At 40.7% G+C, this 19,904-nt stretch overlaps 1 protein-coding gene across 20 annotated transcripts in view; it reads right to left on the minus strand.

Annotated features, from left to right (window-relative positions):
• MAGI2 (membrane associated guanylate kinase, WW and PDZ domain containing 2) overlaps window positions 1–19,904 on the minus strand; it is a 1,584,028-nt gene that overhangs the window by 569,098 nt on the left and 995,026 nt on the right. The gene's annotated exons all lie outside the window — the stretch shown is intronic.

The raw sequence follows: 19,904 nt of genomic DNA on the forward strand, positions 1-19,904 counted from the left end.
TTGTTTTTCTCATTTGTCTTCTTAAAGCTTTTCAAGAAAAATAAAATATATATATGCACACATTGTACATATTAATGGGATACTATGTGATGTTTTAGTACATGTATAAATTATATAATGTCCAATCATGGTAAATATATTTATCCTTTCAAGTATTTAACCAGTGAAAACATCCATAAATCCTACCTTCTAGGCTTTTTAAAAAGACAAATATACATTATATTAACATTATCTATAGTACCCCTACTGTCCAGTGGAACTCCAGAACGTCTTTTTTTTTTTTTTTTTTTTTTTTGACAGGTAGAGTTATAAACAGAGAGAGACAGAAAGGTCTTTCATCCATTGGTTCAATCCCCAAATGGCCACTACAGCTGGCGATGTGCGGATCTGAAGCCAGGAGCTGGGTACTTCTTCCATGCGGTGCAGGGGCCCAAGCACCTGGGCCATCCTCCACTACCTTCCCCGGGCCACCGCAGAGAGCTGAACCAGAAGGAGGAGCAACCGGGACTAGAACACGGCGCCCATATGGGATTCCAGCGCCACTGGTGGAGGATTAACCAAGTGAGCCATGGCGCCACCCCCCGCCGGCTGCCAGAATGTCTTATTCCTATATAGCTATAACCAGGCACCCATTAATCACTATTTGTCTTTTCAGTTCTAATTCTCACTGAAATAAATGAACTTTTATTAACTAGAACTAACTACATAATGTAGCCTTCAAATAAATATTTAGTTGTTTTCCTGCTGAATTAATATTACAAATTCATTACACCTTTGAGATGTGTTGTGATTACAAGTTATGTAGCAATATCCTATTTCTACAAAAATGACAAAAAAGACTTTAATGATAAGGAATGTGGGATTGTTGGGAGCAGAATGGATACTCAGTATGAGTGGCTACTTTTGGCACGTGTTCATCACATAACAGATGAAGCCATTCTGCCTCTGCACCTAAGAAATTAAACTCTTTCCCAGTGTTATACATGAAGAAAGTGAAAAACCTATACCTGTATGACTTAATCATCTCCTCCCTTTCAAAATGCTATATTGCCACTTAAGAAAAAGAAAGTGTTGAGGCCAGCGCTGTAGCTCAGCAAGTTAAAGCCCAAGCCTTGCAGCGCCAGTATCCCATATGGGTGCCAGTTCGTGTCCCAGCTATTCCTTTTCGGATTCAGCTCTCTGCTAATATGCCAGGGAAAGCAGTAGAAGATGGCCCAAGTGATTGGGCCCCTGCACCTACGTGGGAGACTCAGAGGAGACTCCTGGCTCCTGGCTTCGGTTCAGCTCAGTTCCAGCCATTGTGGCCATCTGGAGAGTGAACCAGCTGTCGCTCCCCCTCTTCGTGGAGGAACGACACTGGACCCTGCCTAGGCTTCATATCCGAGTCACGGCACCATTATGTCGCTCCCCCTCTTCGCGGAGGAACGACACAGGACCCTGCGCTGTTCTTTTGTCTGCTCGGCCCTCCCCGGGTTTGCTGCTGGTTCTTCCCGGGTTGGCTGCCATCCCTTCCACCTCCGTGGAAGGGCGGTTCCCCCTGCCACTTTCCCCACTTCTGCGGGGGAGCGGCACACCGCCGGCCGGCTCTCTCGGGGGCTGCTCAGATGTTCCTCAGGTGTTCCTGGTGCATGTTGTCTCTCTCCTCCTTTATAGTCCTCTTCCACCAATCCCAACTCTGCTACCCACACGCCGAGTATGCTGCTCTCCTCCAATCAGGAGCAGGTCCTGCTGTTTATTGGTTGAACTGGAGGCAGCTGTGTAGAAGCTGTTTCCTCCTCTCCCAGCACCATATTGTGGGAGAGCAGATGCATAGAATAAGTCTTAATTCCAGTAACTTAGTCTAGACCGAGTTGCTCCCCACACCAGCAGATGGAAAACCTGTGTCTCTACTTCTCTCTGTAACTCTGTCTTTCAAATAAATAAAATAAATGTATGGGGTTGAAAAGGGAAGGGCAATGTTTTTACCATATCATACAACAGGCAAATTTTAGGTGATCTTTCTCCCTCTTCTATTAAAAAAAAAAGTGTGTGTATGTACATGCATGTATACACATTTTGATGAGGGGAGCATACAGAATTTTCTAGGCTGTTTTCCACTGAATATATTTGAAAAGAATGGCCTATGTTAGCAGTGTCATGTAACTTTCATAACAAGTTCCACTAATTTATTGAATATGAGGACAACAATAGTATATAAAACAGTTCCTATTTCTATCATGTTAAGATAATAAGCATAATCATCTTATTTTTAATAAATGCCTGGAAAATAAGAGATAATTATTTAAGGAACCCGATATATTCTTAAGCTTTTAAACTAGTTATGAATGGATACTTTTCCCTTTAAATATATGCTTATGAAAGAATGTAACAATAAATGCATGCATTCCTAACATTATAAAAGTAAAAAAAACTTTCAATACATTTGAAAAAAGGAATAATCTATAAAATATCAATAGCTTGGGAGCAGGCATTTAGCCTGGTGGTTAGAATACCCACAACCCATATTGTGGTACCTGTGTTTGGCTGCCAGCTCTGACTCCTGACTCCAGCTTCCTGCTAATGCAGACACAAAAATTACCGATGACTCAAGTAATTTATGCTTGCCATCCAAAACGCTGCAGCTTTGGATTGTATTCCTGGCTCCTGGCTTTGGCCCTGGTCCAGCCCCAGTCCTTGCAGGCATTTGGAGAGTGAAATAATCATTAACTACAAAGGGTGCAGGACTAAAACAGATTATATGGGGAAGAACATCAAAAAATTTGTGGAAAATGGAAACATGGAAATCAATAATGTAAACTTTTATAATCAGTGATATCAGTTATTTATTCCATCCCTAAAGAACTGAATGCTCTGGGCATTTTAACCATGTTGATGCAATATTTTTTATGTTATTGACTGAAGAAAACAGTTTGCCCTTTAGAAATACTTTTTAAGTTTAGGAAATAAAAGGGCTACCACTGTAGCAAAGGGGGTAAAGCTGTCACCTACAGCGCCAGCATCCCATATGGGCACCGGTTCTAGTCCTGGTTGCTCCTGTTCCAATCCAGCTTTCTGCTATGGCCTGGGAAAGCAGTAGAAGATGGCCCAAGTCCTTGTGCCCCCGCACCCACACGGGAGACCTGGAAGAAGCTCCAGGCTCCTGGCTTCGGATCAGCACAGCTTCGGCCATTGCAGTCCTCTGGGGAGTGACGCAGTGGATGGAAGACCTTTTTCTCTTTCTACCCTTGCCTCTCTGTAAGCTCTGCCTTTCAAATAAATCATATTTTTTTAAAAAAAAAGATTAGAAAATAAAAAGTAGTCAGAAGGAGTCAAGTCATTAACATAAGGTGGAGGCGTTATGATGTCCCACTGAAACTCTTGCATGATGCACTTATTTGATGACAGGAATGATAAGGAACATCAGCATGGTAGAGAAGGAGTTTCTCTTGAGGCTTTCTTAGGCATTTTTCAGCCAGTGCTTTGGTTAACTTTCTCAAAACAGGTTCTTAATAAGCAGAGGATATTGTTCTTTGGCCTTTCACAAAGTCAGCAAGCAATATGCCTGGAGCAACAAAACTGTTGCCATGACCTTTCCTCATGACTGATACACGTTTGCCTTGACAAGACCAATTCCACATCTTGGTAGTCATTGATTTGTTTGTGCTTTGTCATTAGGGTTGTACTGGTAAAGCCATGTTGCCTCTGACACAAGTTCTTCCAAGAAATGCTCAGGATCTTGACCCTACTTATTTTAAATTTCCACTTACAGTCGTGGTTTCATCTGCTACAGATGGGCTGTAACAGTTTTGGTAACCATTGAGCAGAAATTTGGTTCAACTTTAATTTTTCAGTTGGAATTGTGTAAGCTGAACCAAGTGAGATGTCTTTGATGGTGGCTATTGTTTCTGCTGGTAATCATTGATCTTCAATTAGGGCACCAGCAAGATTATTCTTTTTACCCTCATAAATAGATGTGGATGATCTAAAATAGTCGGCTTCATCTTCAACATCTCTTCCCTTTTTAAAACAAGTGATTCATTTGTAAATTTCTGATTTGGGGAGGGACAATGTCCCCATAAGATTTTTTTTTTTTAAGTATCAATGATTGTACCATTCTTCCACTCAAGCTTCACCATAAATTTAATGTTTGTTGTTTCTTCAATATTAGCTGAATTCATGTTGCTCTGATGGGGGCTCTTTTCAAACCACTGTGTTATTTTTTTTTAGTGCCTCAAATTACATCATATTCAGACATACTGATATAACCAGTAAATATTGGAAATCTTGAAATATTTTGCACGATTTTTTAAATCTGTGATAGTTTTTTGTAAAAAATTTATTGATGTATTTGAAAGGCAGAGTCACAGAGAGGCAGAGGAAGAGAGAGAGAGAGAAAGAGAGAGAAAAAGAAAGAAAGAGAGAGAGGTCTTCCATCTGCTGATACACTCCCTAAATGGCTGCAAAGGCCAGAGTTGGGTTGCTCTGAAGCCAGGAGTCAGGAGCTTCTTCCAGGTCTCCCACACAGGTGCAGGGGCCCGAGGACTTGGGCCATCTTCTACTGCTTTCCCAGGCCACAGCAGAGAGCTGGATCGGAAGTGGAGCAGCCTAGACTGGAACTGGAGCTCATATGGGCTGCCAGCGCTGCAGGTGGCCTTTACTCACTATGCCATAGCACTAGTCTAGATAGGTTTTTTTTATTATGCAAATATTTCATGAGCTTTATGAGAACTTCACTATTGTTATGAATAAATATGTTCCCTTACACAATTTTAGGCAGATCCATTCCTAGGTCACATGAAAGAGATGGGAAGCGCTTTCTAGCAACTGTTTGCTTACTGTACTTGACGACCATCATGGAATTACTCCTCTGCTGCTTTCTCTACATTTGGTCAAAACTTCTGAAAATAATGTTTTTGGTCTTTCTTCTAATTTTTCACAGGTTTTTTTCTCATTGATTTTAATGGAGGACCATGGGTAGGGTAAGGGTCTGACATGAAATTATTTTAATGACTTAAAACCATTCCCCTTTTTGTACACCTAGATTGCATTGAATGGTAATGTATACCAAAATAGTATTTCTTGAGATGCACCCTATTCTTTATGCTTTTAAATTCTAATAATATTAAGTATGAGGCAATGTAAAAGTGTACCATCAAACTGAAATGCTTTGAAATACTTTCACTAACTTCCAACAACTTCATCTATCAAAAGATGAGTTTTCATGATTGAAGAATGTGATTAGTTGTTAATTTAGTTTATTCAGCACTGTAAATTGCAAATTCAGATTCAGGATTCTGTTGTTTCAATCAGTTTGATATATAATATTAATACATGTATGGTTTTGTGTAAAATGACCATAGATCATTCCATTTGGTATCTGAGTAGAGATATAATATTAGGGTAGTAAACTTGCCTTCAAGATACTTCACAAATTAAGGTCACGACCCTCACTTTTACCCAATTATTCTCTGCTTTTATTACCATTTTGATAAGAGGAAAGAATCAATTTTAGATAATGGTTTAGTATAAGAGAAATGATTTCCTACAGGGACTCTCTGGGCATGCACATAACACAGCTCATCTCTGCGGATCCCAGAGAGCTTGAGAATATGTCCTCGTGTTGGAAATGATGTATGGCAAGATGTAAGGGAATGAAACTCTTATTATTTGTTTCTCAGTTTTATAAATGGATCAAAAAATTTGATACTTGGCCCCCTCTATGGCATCTGTCAAATTTGACTATGACATTAAACAGAGAACATATTCAGAGTTCCAGATCCAAACATAATTAATTATGTTAGAAAACCTGGCAGATCATAAGTCAATAATCATTTCCATATATATCAGTGATTTCCTTTGTATTAATAAAAATGAGAGATTAATGAATCCAAATGCTAGGGCTGGAATGGTGGCTTAGCGGGTAAAGCCGATGCATGCAACATTGGCACCCAATATGGGCGCTGGTTCAAAACTTGGCTGCTGCTGCAGTGCCCTGCTAACGTGCCTAGAAAAGCAGAGGAAGATTACCCATGTGCATAGGGCCCTGCACCCATGTGGTAGACTGGAAGAACACCCTGGCTTCTGGCTTCTGTCTGGCTCAGCTCTGGCTGCTAAGGACATTTGGGGAGTGAATCAGCAGATGGACAATCTCTTTTTTTTTTTTTTTTTTTTTTGACAGACAGAGTGGACAGTGAGAGAGAGAGGCAGAGAGAAAGGTCTTCCTTTGCCGTTGGTTCACCCTCCAATGGCCGCCGCGTCCAGTGCGCTGCAGCCGGCGCACGGCGCTGATCCGATGGCAGGAGCCAGGTACTTCTCTTGGTCTCCCATGGGGTGCAGGGCCCAAGGACTTGGGCCATCCTCCACTGCACTCGCGGGCCACAGCAGAGAGCTGGCCTGGAAGAGGGGCAACCGGGACAGAATCCGGCGCCCCAACCGGGACTAGAACCCAGTGTGCCGGTGCCTCAAGGCAGAGGATTAGCCTAGTGAGCCGCAGCGCCAGCTCGACAATCTCTTTCTTGTTCTCTCTCTCTCTCTCTCTCTGCTTTTGTCTCTCTGTGACCTGCTTTCTAATAATAATAAATCCAAATATTAAGATAAAGCATTGTTAATAACAATGATAAAGAAAAATGAGTATCAAAAGACATCATAACTTGTGACAGCCCTGGCAGGAACCACAGTTCCATGGCTACAGTTAGAAAAGTAGAATGTATATAAATACTTAACAAAGTAAATAAATATACCCCAGCAAATATTTCACTTTTCATTTCTACCAGAAATTATGAAACAAATTCTCACTTCAGAAAACTTGTCAATTTATTTTTGCAATAATTTTTGAAAGCAGCTCTGAAAAAAAAAGTATGATTTCCTTTAGAGGTCTTATGTAGTTGATGGTCAAAACCAAGATGCAGAAACTCAATGAATCCTAAAGAGAATGTCTTTTTCTCTTGTAGTAAAAAGCATTAATTACATATGTGACAGACATTGGAAAACATCCCAAATGGTGTTTTGTCACTCACTCTGAACATTAAATTGATGGATTTTTGAAGATTCAGTGTTGGATGTGACATTCAAGAAGTGCACAATTGTGAAAGAATTGTGGAAGTTTTTGCTTGTTTTTTAAAATATGGAATTGAATGATTTTCTAACCAGTCCCACCTAAGAATTTTAAGTTTACTTATTTATTTATTTATTTTACAGGTAAAGTATAGACAGAGAGAAGGAGAGACAAAGAGATAAGTCTTCCATCCGCTGCTCTTCTCCCCAAATGGCTGACATGGCTCGGGCTGGGCAAGGCCAAAGCCAGGAGCCAGGAGCTTCTTCCTGGTCTCCCATGCATGGGCCATCTTCCACTGCTTTCCCAGGACATAGGTAGAGATCTGAATGGGAAGAGGAGCAGCCAGGACACGAACTGCTACTGATATGGAATGCCAGTGCCTCAGGCAAAGGATTAACCTACCATGCTACACCACCGGCCCCTTAAGTTTACGTTCATTTAAATTAATACTGGCTTCAAAATTTGATCCCCTATGCCACCCATTCTCAATTATCCATCAATATTCTTTAAAAAGTCAGATAGGTCACTGATTTAATTTGACTAACATTTTCTGAAAATTGTTCACAAGTGCTCGAGTGTCATTCGGATTGAATAATCATTTATTTGCATAGCCACTGTGGACAGACACAAGACAAATCTAACCTGAAAGCTAACTGTCCAAACACTGGGCACGATATGTAGTTCCTTAACTTACAGGAGGTCAGATATACTTCCCTTCAGTGACTGCTCTCTTTAGGAATATGAGAATAGTTCAGCATATTTTTCAACTGTGCCAAATAACATAGATAAGGAAAATACTCAAGAGAACAGAAAGAAGTCACATATGATTTCTCAATGTCAACTATATATCATCTTTCAAAATAAAGCTGATTTACATATCTAAAATTATAACATGAAAATTCAAAGCCCAACTTATAAGCAAATCACATTTAAATAATATTAAATCCCTTAGGGAATAACTGTCTAGTAAATAGTAAAGTGGGCCACAAATAAAAGCCACATAGGTCATTTTAAATTTTCCAGTTAGTCACTCTAAACAAAGGAAAAATGTAAAAGTAATTGAAATAATATATTTTGCTTTATGCAATGTATCTGGAATGCTATCATTTCAATACACAGACAATATAAAAAGTTATTAATGCAATATTTTATTATTTCATACTAAGACTTCAGAATCCAGTGTATGGTTTATACTTCTAGTGTAGCTTATTTTGGACAAGCCCCATTTCACACGTTCAATAGCCATATGTGAGTAATGGCTCCTGTACTGGATAGCATAGCTTTAGTAACTGTTTTCACCAAATAAAATTACAGATTACTTTATTATCACTGTAGTAACTTCCTTTTTCATAAAAAAGTTGAAATTATCTCCTTTAAATACTTGATAAAATTGAATACACACCAAAACACAAGAAAAATTTTAGGAACCACTGTATCAATGGTATTTCTCTGGCTGTATTGCTTGGCTCCACTACATATGTATAAAATATTATATTTATTGGGGCAAGCATTATGGCATACTGAGTTAAGCAACCTCTTGCTACACCAGCATCCCCTTTGGGCAATGGTTCATGTTCTGGCTGCTCCACTTCCAATCCAGCTTCCAACTAATGGCCTGGGAAAAGCAGCAGATGACCCAAGTCCTTGGGCCCCTGCCACCATGTGGGAGACCCAGTTGAAGCTCCTGGATCCTGGCTTCAGCCTAGCACAGCCCTGGCCATTGCAGTCATTGAGGGGTGAACCAACACACTCTAGCTTAAGTCCGCATGGTGGTCAGTGCCCCGACTCACACTTCTTCTCTCACTAGGCTTCGACGTTCACATGTCATGCTCATAACAATTCCAATCTCCTTTTTTCTTCTATACATTATGTGTGTCCCATCTCCAATTTCCTTTGTGTCTTGCTATGTGACCTGGTTGCCACTCTGTTAAACTAATTCAAACCAAGGTGTCAAAGACTAAAAGTGGGCTTACTCAATCCTTGACAATTCTTGTATTATAGTGGGATTTAAAACTCTAGTCCAAAAAGAAGAACTGTAGAATTTGGAAAGTCAGTAACTAGGCAACTACTGAGGGACCACATTTCTTGAAGAGTCTTTGGAACTCCTGAAATAAAAATGGAGGGTCGATATGACAAACCTGTTCCTAGGAGAACCCAAGGAAACCGTCAATGCAAAGATATTTGGAAAACGGTGTCAAGAAAAAATAATTTATTTTATAATTCCAGTTATTCACAAACCTATGTCTATCTCCTTTAGTGGAATCCTACTGCAATTGTGATATTAATGTAATTATGAATTATTTAAGATTTTTAAGTGTGTGGTGATCTCTGTGATTAAGGGACAGTTCCAGCTAAGTCAAACAAATGGAAGTGAAATTTTGATGAATTCATAAATGGTCATTTGTACAAAACTCAGCAGATTCCTGTGATAGTGATCTTAATTAAATTTACTTATTCAAAAATTGATAAAGGCAACAGAACCTTTCAAGGACAATCTTATTTTTCTCATACAACATTTATGGCTAGCCATATAACTTCCCTCTCCCACTGGTACTATTAACTTGATAATATAAAATTACTAAGAAATCAGGAGACCAAGTTTTCTTTATTATCACTGTGTAACAAATACAATACCCAGGGAAATTTCTGATTAATTTTAATTTGATTGTTAGTTAATGACTAAAGAAATTTGCCAAATATAAAATCTCAAATCCTTAGTTGCTAATAAAACAAGGAAAAAAAATAAAAACTGTAGTTCTACTGAGAGAATTTGTTTGCTAGATTTTCCTAAGTGTGGCAAGAACTCCATATACAGAGTTAGAGAATCTGGAGGTTCTGCCACTAACCTCATAAATGACCTTGGAGTAGACATTAAAATCCTCTGAATCTTAGTTTACTAATTTGTGAAATCATGTAGCTGTAGCATATTTTAAGGTATTTCTCACCTCCAAATTTCTATGATGAACAATTTTTGAGACATTTATTTATGTATTCTCATTTTATTTGAAAGGCAGAGAGATAGAGGGGAGACAGATCTTGCACCCTTTCTAATGCTCACAACAGCCAGGGCTTGGCCAGGCTGAAGCCAGGAGCCAAGAACTCAATTCTGGTCCGCCATGTGTGTGGCAGGAACGCAAGTATTTAAGTAATCATCTGCAGCCTCCCAGGTTGCATTAGCTGGAAGCTGGTGTCAAAAGAAATGACTTGGGGCCAGCGCTCTGGCGCAGCGGGTTAATGCCCTGACCTGAAGCACCAGCATCCCATATGGGCACCAGTTTGAGACCCGGCTCCACTTCCAATTCAGCTCTCTCTCTGCTATGGCCTGGGAAAGCAGTAGAAGATGGCCCAAGTTCTTGGGCTCCTGCACCCACATAGGAGACCCAGAAGAAGCTCCTAGCTCCTGGCTTTGGATCGGCGCAGCTCCGGCTGTTGCTGCCAATTGGGGAGTGAACCATCAGATGGAAGACCTCTCTCTCTCTCTTTCTCTGTCTCTCCTCTCTCTGTGTAACTCTGACTTTCAAATAAAATAAATAAATCTTAAAAAAAAAGTGATGACTTAACCACTGTACCAAACACGCACTGTGTGACAAAAAAAATTTAAGGATATAATAGTAACAGATTGTATGATTTTTGCATATTAAAAAGTCCTGAATTGACAATGTACTACACTTTCAACTGCATTAGAGTCTGGACTCACTAGCTTTCTTGACATAAACATAACAAAATTTCATATGACTTCATCTTTTTATTTCTATGCACATTCCCTTCTGACCAAGAGGTTATGCTTGCAGGGTATTTTCATTCTCATTTCAAGCCTTTCCCTTGCACCCATCACTACTGGTTAATTCAGCAGTTCCTCAGTATACTCCCACAGGATGTATATGAAGTAGGAGTACTTTGTGGAAGGAGGGCGTACATGAAGCACTTGAAATTTACATTTTAATCCATGTGATATCTTAAAATTTTCTGATTTTTGTAGAGTCAAAATTTTCACTATGATTACCTGTGAGACAATTAGAAGCATAAACCCTAAATCCCAGATCATCATTAAAATTGGCAGCAATTTAGATATAAGAGGTAAGCCAGGGAGGCTGGCGCCGCGGCTCACTAGGCTAATCCTCTGCCTTGCGGCACCGGCACACTGGGTTCTAGTCCCAGTCGGGGTGCCGGATTCTGTCCCTGTTGCCCCTCTTCCAGGCCAGCTCTCTGCTGTGGTCCAGGAGTGCAGTGGAGGATGGCCCAAGTGCTTGGGCCCTGCACACCATGGGAGACCAGGATAAGTACCTGGCTCCTGCCATCGGATCAGCGCTGTGCGCCGGCTGCGGCAGCCATTGGAGGGTGAACCAACAGCAAAAGGAAGACCTTTCTCTCTGTCTCTCTCTCTCACTGTCCACTCTGCCTGTCAAAAAAAAAAAAAAAAAAAAAAAAAAAAAAAAAAAAAAAAGAGGTAAGCCAGGGAAGGAATGAACAACCCAAACAGTTAAAGAAAAAATAACAGTTTTTGGTATGCAATCATCAGGCTGTGTCTGCATGATGCTAGCAAGTATTAAATAACCCAGGCTTTTTCTCTCTCCTGAATCAGCATAGTTACTGCCTATAAAAACCAACCTCATGGCAGAGAAAACTATATCTAATCTATTGGTATCTTACATTTAAAACTCCTGAAACCATCAATTAATTCTTTCTGAATGTATGTTTTATTGAGGCACATCTCCCCTATTCCTCAAATGTTCATCACATCTTTCATACTCTGCAGTAAATCAAAAAAGTGCCAGAAACAAGAATGTATTAAAGAAATATTGTTGAATTCACAAGGAAAGATGAAAGTGGAGGAAGAAACATGTGAGTCAAAAAATGATCACCCATCATGGAGAGTAACTAAGAAAGAAAAAGAGAAGCAGGAGGAGGAGACAGGCAGCAAGAGGATGCTGATTGCCTTTCAATGAAGTTGTAGTGTTCTGGTATGATTTGTGAGGTGACATTATGCCCAGAGCCACAAATATGATGACACCTCTGACCACCAGAAATCAGAGGAGGTACTAGAGCTGCATCATCCAATGGTAGACACTTGCCACACTTACTGAGTAGTCAGTTACTAGTAGCAGGGAGTGACATCCATAACTAATAAGAATGAGTGAACTTGAGTGTGAGAGCCAACCCAACAGTCCAGGCCAACAATTGACATTGGGTGGATAAGAGGCTGAATCAGGGAGAGGGTTCAAGGGTTAAGACTTTCGTTGGCTGACCAAGCCAATGAAACCTGAGTTATCATGCTTCCAACCATGCTTCTGTCATTGATTCAACTAATATTTTCTAAAATCCTACTATTTGCCCAAGCAGGGCTAACTCAAGGAACAATGGTGAACCAAACAAGCACAGTACTCACTGATGCTGACCTTCTATTCGGATATATAGGCATTAATCAAAGAATCACTCAAATACAAAATTGCAAACTCTAGTAAGGGCAAATGGTATATTTGAGAACTTTGAGTTGGAATTAAATTTATTAAGGAAAAAGAAAGAATTATGGTTGAACACCTAACACCCTCCCTCCATCTGAACCAAATATTTCTAGATCAATACAGATCTTTAGGAGATACACATGACATTCCTAATAAGAAATAAAATTCCTCCATTGTTCCTTTCCTATTCCAAGTACTTTTCCACAGGTCAAATGGCTTCACTATTTGGAAATGATAATATATGTATAGATGCTTGTGTTCTTCAAAACAGACAAGCCAATATCAGGAGGAGCTGATATTGTGGCATAGTGGGTTAAGCTGCCACATGTGATGCCTCCTGGATCCTGGCTTTGCACTTGCCCAACCCTGGCCATTGTGGCCATTTGGGAAGTGAACAAGTGGATGAAAGATCTTTATCTCTCCTGTCTCTCTGCAACTCTGCTTTCACATAAATTAATAAATCAATAAATCTTTTGTAAAATAAGCTAATACTAAAATGTATGCTAAGATAAACCTCCCTTCTCTCAATTTAACACAAGACATCGAGCATGTTGAAAACATTCCTAATATTCCACTAAATGCCATGCAGTTTGTAATTTGAAAGTTTTTTTGATGACCTACAACAAATTGAAGGAGTAGCAGAGGTCAAACTCATCCTGATGGTGGATCTTGTACCCTTGGGCACTATGACTGTCGGGTCTCTGTTTCTAGACCTATTATCATTGTGCTGAAGTTATTTCTGCCCTGACAGTGAGAGAGAGAGAGTACAGACAGAAGGAACAGCTTCCCCATGGCCGTGATGTGTGAAGTGGGATTAGGAAAGGAGGTAAAATGAAGCAAAGGCTCAAGAGTGCAAGGTGGGAAAGGCATTCCAGACTGAAAGAACGACTTTGCAAAATCCTCAGTGTGGAGGAATGTTCCCGGAAGAACAAAAAGAACCTTGTGGCTGCAGCCAGAACATGGAGCAGCCCTGAGGCTGGACATCAGAAAGAGCCTAATAGTCTTTGTTAACAATTTGGGTCAGGTTCCTATGAGACTAAGGAGGCCAGTATGGGTTTTAAAAGGCAATCACATTTGTTTTTTAAAATCGATTATCAGGCTGCTGTGGGAAGAAAGGACTGGAGGCAGCAAGAGTGAACTCCCGAGCTCAATGAGGGATCTATGGCAGGGGTGCAGAGGAGTTATGGAGACAGCAATGATACTCAAATAGGATTTGCAGGGCTCAAAGAATGATAGCCACCCAAAAATATGGTGTTTCTTGGTGCTCTAAGATAGCTGGCCAAAAGGAAATTAAAAAGCCTTAAAAGTAGGCTCACCTGGCATTATGGCTTAACAGTCTGAGCTGCCACCTGCAACACCAGCATCCCATATGGAGTGGTTCAAGTCCTGGCTGTACCATTTACAATCCAGGTCCTTGCTAATACACCTTGAAAAGCAGCAGAGGATGGTCCAAGAGCCTGTGCCCCTGCACCCATGTGGGAGATCCGGATGAAGTTCTTGGTTCCTGGCTTCACCCTGGCCCAGCACTGGCCATTACAGCCATTCTGGGAGTGAACAGTGGACGTAAGTTTTGCTCTCTCTCTCTCTCTCCTTCTTTCTCATACTGTAACCCTGCCTTTCAAATAAATATTTTTTTTCTTTAGAGTAGGCCCAGAATCAAGGCTCCTTCCCTCGTTTCTCCCTTCCTGGTGGCGGGAAAGGCTTTTTGCTAAATTTCCTAACCTGCCCAGAGTCAGGAGCTGGTTAAGAAGAAACAAGCACTCCTGGCCCCTTCCCTGAGGCTTCATCAGCTAAACTCCCATTACAGTTTGTCACCACACCCAGAGAGATTCTTGCCATGCACACATGTCCACTCTGTAGACCAAACAGATGTGTCCCAGGCCATTTTATATCTTTAAACTCATTGCATTTTCCTAAAAACCATTTATGACTTCCACAACTTGTCTATATTTCCCTTATCCCTCCTTGTTTGTTGAAGTGGAGTATATAGGGGCTCGTGTTGAGGCGTGGTGGGTTAAGCCACCACCTGTGACACTGACATCCCACACGAGCACTGATTGGAGTTCCAGCTATTCCACTTCCAATCCAACTCTCTGCTAATGCACCTGGGAAAGCAGAGGAATATGGCTCAAGTCCTTGGGCCCCCACCACCGAAGTGGGGGTCACAGAATGAGATCTGGGCTCCTGATTCTGGACTGGTTCAGCCCCTCAGCTGTTGCAACCACTTGGGGAGTGAATCAGAGGATGGAAGATTGCTCTGTGTGTGTGTGTGTGTTTCCCTCTCATTGTTTCTCCCTATCTGTAACTCTACCTTTCAAATAAATAAATAACTGAATCATAAATAAAAAGAACAATTTTTGAACAATTTGGGGCTATGGGTCATCACATTGTTGTGATTTCCCACTTTTGCACATCAAGCCATTGATATGCTTTTATTCCTATTTAATCAATGTCAGGTTATTCCAGCTAACCTTCAGAGGGTAGAGGGGAAATTCCTCTGTGCTCTTATAGGCTCCAAGGAAGAAAAGAAAAGAGTACTATTTAGAAAGGAACTCATATTAGCCACTTGTGTTTCAAAAACTGTAGGCCTTTCTTGACACCCTCCCTTTCTTTGTTTTGGAAATAAGCAATATTCAACAGATCTCAATTTACTCCTGACACCCAGGCATGTTTTTTGATATGCTGGAGATTGGTATGCCCAGACTGCAATATGCACTTTTTTCTCCCCTTGAAACATGGCAGAATTCTATAAATCTTAATTTTCTGAAAGAATTATCCTTTTTAAAAGTCTTCATGGACATTCATTCAGGCACCGATGGGTAGCCCTATAGGAACTTGTTTATCCCTCTTATTAAAGCCATACATTTTACTGTAATTATTTAGTTAATGTCTGTACCACACTACATCTTGGCTTCTCAAAAGGAGCCATTTATCATTTAGCGTTGTTTTCCCAGCCTTGAGAACAACATTGGCACAAGGTCAAGGCTGAGCAAATGATTAGTCAATGAATTCTAACAATGAAGGAACACTCAGGTCCTGTGAAGAAGATGCAGCCCTGATCACTATTTCTAGACTTTCATGATGACAAGGAGAGCCTTGGCTCTCAGAGGATGGTCCCCAGAACAGCAGCACCACCAGCACCTGGGATCCTGTTAGAAACGCAGATTCCAAGACCCCACTCCCTGCCTCTAGCCAGAACCTCTAGGCTTGGATTACTATAGACATTCTTTTTCTGTTTGTTTGTTTTACAGATTTATTTTATTCATTTGAAAGGCAGAGAAAGAGTGTGGGAAGGGGGTGAGAGAGAGAAAGAGAGAAAGAAAGTGGTCTTCCATCTGTTAGTTCACTCCCCAAACCACCACAATAGCTGGGGCTGGGTCAGTTAGAAGCCATGAGCCTGGAACCCAAGTACTTGGGCCATCTCCTGCTGCCTTCCCACGTATAATATCATGGAATTGGATTGGAAGTGGGTCAGATGGCACTCAAATCCGTGCTCACATGCATCACAGGTGGCAGCTTACCTGTCTGTGCTACAACGCTCAGCCACACATTCTGCTCTTCTAATGCACGTGAATATCTGAGAACCACTGCCCTCTAGGAAAGCCTCAATGGGAGGGAGACCAAATGTAAAGTTTATTTTCAAAGCTAGACCAGTATCATAGACATGTGAGTAGCCCATTTTAGGATCGTATATCATTTCTTCCTAATCATCTTAATAAAAATTTTCACACGAACACAGTTGTTGTTTTGATTTGGATTTCTAGGCTTAAAAACTATTTAAAAATTATTTGTGAGGCAATGGGGAGAGGATATGGGTGGGAGAGAGGGAGGAGAAAACGAAAAAGATCTCACCTGCTGATTCACTCCCCAAATCCTTCTTGCATTAGCAATTGGGGCTGGGCTGGGTTGAAGCTGGGAGCTGAGCACTCAACCCAGGTCTCCCATGTGGGTGACAGGAATCCAGTCCCTTGGGCCATCACTTCTGACTCCCACAGTCTTCATAATCATGGAGCAATAACTGGGAGATGGAGCTGAGAAGTGAATCTAGGCTCTCCAATGTGGGACATGGATGTGTGTCTTAACTGGCACTTCAGTTGTATTTAAGTGTTAAATTTCTAATATGCAATCTTGTCTTTGTTAGGAGTTGGCAAACTTTTAGGCTTTGCAGCCATATGGTCTCTGCCATAACAACTAAGCCATGCTGCTGTAGCAGGCAAGCATCTATAGACACCATATAGGTCAATGGGTGTGACTGTGCTCGAATAACACTGTGTTAATGGATACTAAAATTTAAATTTCATGCGATTTTTGTATGATACAAATTACTAAGCTTCTTTAATTTTTTAAAAATTTAAATGTAAAATCCATTCTCATCATGTGGGCTGTTAAAAAAATGTGGCAGAATAAAGCTGGTCTATGTCATAATCAATTATCAACACAAAATGTTCTAAGGCATAGAAATATATCCGTTAACTTAACACTTAATATGTACCCAGCAAATATGCAATGCAGATAAAGTTCTTGTTTTCAGGGTAGTTAAGAATCCATAGGTGAAAAGACATTAAAATCAATCAACTGGGCCAGCGTTGTGACTTCGTGGGTTAAAGCCCTGGCCTGCAGCACCAGCATCCCAACTGGGTACCAGTTCAAGTCCCAGCTGCTCCATTTCTGATCCAGCTTTTTGCTTATGGCCTGGGAAAGCAGTGGAAGATGGCCCAAGGCCTTGGGCCTCTGCACCAGCATGGGTGCAGAAGAAGCTCCAGGCTCCTGGCTTCAGATCAGCTCAACTTGGCAACTGCGGCCATTTGGGGAGGGAATCAGAGGATGCAAGACCTCTCTCTGTCTCTTCCTCTCTCTGTAACTCTATCTTTCAAATAAATAAAACAAATCCTTAAAAAAAGTCAATCAAATGAATAAATGAGACATAGGAAATGTTTAGAGCACTGTAAGAGAGAGGAATAGAGAAAGTTACTTTCTGTAGGGTATTAAGGAATACGTATCTGAAGAGGTGCCATTTAAATTAAGATGAAAATGCAGATGAAATGTGCCCATCATATGAAGAGCCAGAACAGCAAGATCTATGCATGTGTGGAAAAAGGAAAGGAAGAGCTTGGTGTACCAAGGAATAACAAAAGTCAATGTGACTGAAACACAGGAGTAAGGAGGATTGAAGAGCAGGATTTGATTCTGGGAGAAGATAGGAAGAAGATCCTGCAGGGTCTTATCAGCCAAAGCAAAGGATTTGAGAAGCATATTATGCAGGGGAGAAACATGATTTTATGTAAGGCTTTAGGAGGTCTTTCATTCTAGTTGCTTTGTGCAAAAATGGATTTGGACAGGACTAAAAAGCAGCAAGATGATTTGGAGACTGGATGAGAAATGTGTGTGTGTGTGCGTGTGTGTGTGTGTATGTGTGTCTGTGTATGTGTGTGACTGTGGGGCCAGCAGTGTGGTGTAGCAGAAGAAGCCACTGCCTATGACACTGGCATCCCAATACAGGTGCCAGTTCATGTCCTGGCTGCTCCACTTCTAATCCAGCTCTCTTTTAATGGCCTGGGAAAAGCAGTAAAACATGGTCCAAGGTGTTTTTGCCCCAGTGCTCATGTAGGAGACCTGGAAGAAGCTCCTGGCTCCTGGCTTTAGCCAGGCCCAGCACTGACATTGCAGCCATCTGGAGAGTGAACCAGCAGCGAACCCTATCTCTCTCTCTCTCTCTCTCTCTCTGTGTGTGTGTGTGTGTGTGTGTGTCTCCCTATCTATAACTCTGAGTTTCAAAATAAATAAATCAATCTTTAAAAAAATGAATGACTGAAAGCAAAGTTTAGTAAAATGAAAAGATTTTCCAGTTCTTAAACTGATAATCTCATGATTGTAGGATTTATTAAAACATGCAACCAGAGAATCTGAGAGGTCTTCAGAGGCTCATTTAACAGGATTTTGTCTAGAGACACAGAGGAACATCTTCCAGGAGGAGGACAGAAAGGTTCATCCAAAACTATCTGCAGCTAAAGATCAAGAGCCTTTATATGGATGCAGAGAGGAAAGGGACTTTGAGTAGGGAGGTAGACCTGATAAATGAATAAGCTGACAGTTTGCTTCACTACCGTGAACAGCTCTTCAGTCCAGCTTGGTAATGACATTGCAGGACATTTATCTAATAACACAAACCTATTAGCAGGCCTACCCAAATGGATATTGAAAAGATAATTAAAATTGGCACTCAGGCCACAACCACTACTCAGTGTGGTAGGATGGAATGTATTGGATACCATTTTTAAAAAGGTATACTGTTAACATTGAGGACATAAATGCTAATTAGAGTAATGACTTCATCCAGCGATTTCCTTTTTATGAGGCCCTTTGGATTAGGCTCCCTCTTCCATATAGAAGTAGAAATCCTTATTAACATAGATGAGGACCTCACAGGAATGAATTCGCAGTGAAAACAGCATCACAGGCCTGGCCTACCATTTCCTTCCCATGACTTCATGTCACCATTACAGTGACATCAACAGAACATTTGAAATGTTTCTTCCACAGTGGCTCATGTGTTTCCACCAATCTCCCTGAGTAACCTTCTTATACTCAGAAAACAAAGCTAACATAATTTTTAGATGTCTGATTTTTAAAAAGTTAAGAATTTTAACTATAGAATTTTTCAGTGATATTTTTGGGAATACTAGAAATCTATTGCCATTCACTCAGGTAAACAATTGCAAAAGCTAGTTTTACGCTAATCAATTGAAACATTACACAGAAAACAATAAAGGGGACCTAAAGCAAATCCTATTCCATTCTCTCACATTCATGTCATGAACAACCAACAGCCCAAGTGTGACTATGAGTTTGAAGAAACAATTTCTGTGTTTTGGGCTGGAGGCAATGTGCTGAAATTCATGAATTACTAATCTTCCAACAAGAGCCGATGATGGCCCTAGGGACTGGAAATGGAATATGAAACTTTTTACCAAAGGTCATTGGCTTCAATCTGGCCTAAACTGGTAGTGACTAAAAGTTATTATCAGTAGACAGCTGTTCAGCAACTGCAACAAAATGAATTGGTGGTTTCAGTGTAATTTCTAAAAGACAGGTGTCTGTGTCAGGAGCTCATGGTGATCTCTAGCCCTAAGGTGCATGGTTTTAGACAGCAGTCAAGATATTGACTAAAAAGAGCTATTCCATTACCTTCCAGCCTTTACAAATGGTCTTTATAGATGAGAGAAGTCAGACAACTGCCAAGAGTATTTGTCGTTTGTGTGTAGGGGGGTGGGAGGTGGGATACGTTCATATTAAACCATAATCTCTCAATATATCAATGTTCACGTTTAGAGAAGATATAACAAATCCAAATGGGAAGTGCTCAGAGATGATTTTAATAAAACAGTATAGACTTTTGCTGTTCACATTGT

This window comes from Oryctolagus cuniculus, chromosome 3, assembly GCF_964237555.1.
Source record: "Oryctolagus cuniculus chromosome 3, mOryCun1.1, whole genome shotgun sequence".
Classification (NCBI taxonomy): Eukaryota; Metazoa; Chordata; class Mammalia; order Lagomorpha; family Leporidae; genus Oryctolagus; species Oryctolagus cuniculus.